The sequence below is a fragment of the Octodon degus genome, unplaced genomic scaffold, assembly GCF_000260255.1.
Source record: "Octodon degus isolate 3935 unplaced genomic scaffold, OctDeg1.0 scaffold00439, whole genome shotgun sequence".
NCBI classification, from domain to species: domain Eukaryota; kingdom Metazoa; phylum Chordata; class Mammalia; order Rodentia; family Octodontidae; genus Octodon; species Octodon degus.
Genome location: NW_004525015.1, coordinates 109,271 through 110,910, shown reverse-complemented (window position 1 = coordinate 110,910; position 1,640 = coordinate 109,271).

Genomic DNA, 1,640 nt, shown 5'->3' with positions numbered 1-1,640 from the left:
TCTTTTAAACAAATTGTAAGTCAAAGATACAGTATAAATCTTAGAACAAAAATTGAGATTAAGCAATATTCAGAAAATTAAATATTAATTAACTAAAATTTAAAAGTTTCAAAACAGTTTGAGGATAGGATATCACACAAAGTTCTAGTGTGATGTAGACATGCATAATGACCATGACAGTTACTGGTAGCCAGGCGTCATTTGTGGGACTGAGTTACGGCTATTTCTTTGAAATCCACCCTGCAGACTCAGATGGAATCATGACCCATAGGGTGGAAGAGAAGTTCATTTGTAGAGTGTGCTGATGGAAAGGTTTGCTGCTGAACACAAAATGATAACTGAAAGACTACTATTGTATACCTCTTATTCTCTTGTGTTTAATTGTTTGCCCTATTTGGTGGGTTCTTTCCATTCTCATTCATGGGGTTATGATCAATTTGCTCCCTCTCTAGAACATCATTTAGTAGTCTGTGTAGGCTTGGCTTTCTCATCATGAAATTCTTTAGTTGTTCTTTGTCATGGAAGTATTTCACTTCTCCATTATACTTGAAAGAGAGTTTTGCAAGGTATATCAGTCTAGGTTGGAATTTGATTTCTTGCAAGACTTGAAGTGCTTTGCTCCATGCTCCTCTTGACTTGATGGATTGTGAAGAGAAATCTGCCATTATACTGATGGGTTTTCCTTTAAATGTGATCTGTTTCTTTCTTTAGCAGCTTGTAGTATACTGTTCCTGTGCTGAATTTCTGGGATCTTGATTATTATATGTCTGAGTGTGGTTTTCATTGGGTTGATGTTATTTGGAGTTCTACATGCTTTGGTTACTGAATGTCAGAATGTTTCCCCATATTTGGGAAGTTTTCTGCTATTACTTCTGTCTGTATGCTTTGTATATCATTTGTATTGACTCCTTCCTTCTCACTGATGCCTATTAGTCTCACATTGTTCATCTTCGCATCATCTTGCAGGTATTGCACTATTTTTCCCTGCATCCTAATTGTTTTTAAGAGATCTTTTCCACTAGCTGCAATGGTGTCTTTAAGGTCAGAAAGTCTATTTTCACTTTCACTCAAACGGTTTTGCCACCTTGTGATTGAGGTTTTAATTTCCTGTATATCACTTTGAATCTGTCACACACACTCTATTTCTTTCCTAAATTGCTTATTCAGGGATTCCATCATTTTTATATTCTGCTCTATTTTTTTATCAGTGTATTCTTTATTTTTAAATTTTTTTAGTGGTAGAGGATGTGTTTATTAGCATGCATGAGTCTCTGAATTTAATGCCCAGAACCCCAACAACACAAAGAAAACAAATTATAAAAGGAATATGACCTAAAAAGGCTATTATGAAGAGCCAGTAACTTTTGAGACAGCATTTTCATAGAGTTAAAAAATATTGTAGAGCATTAAAGAGAAAACATGGTGAAGAAACATCCAGTCTGTATTTTCGTTTAAGAATTTTGTTTAGAAGGTAAGTGGTAATTATGCAGAACAGGAGATTAAGCAGTATGTTTTAGGTTATGAGAGTTTTGATGCATATTTGAAAACAGATTCTCTAAAATGTAAAAGTGTGAAAACTCTGAAATGGGGCAGGAATGGGCGGAGTAGAGTCTGAGAAAGAGGTGGAGAAGATGTGATGA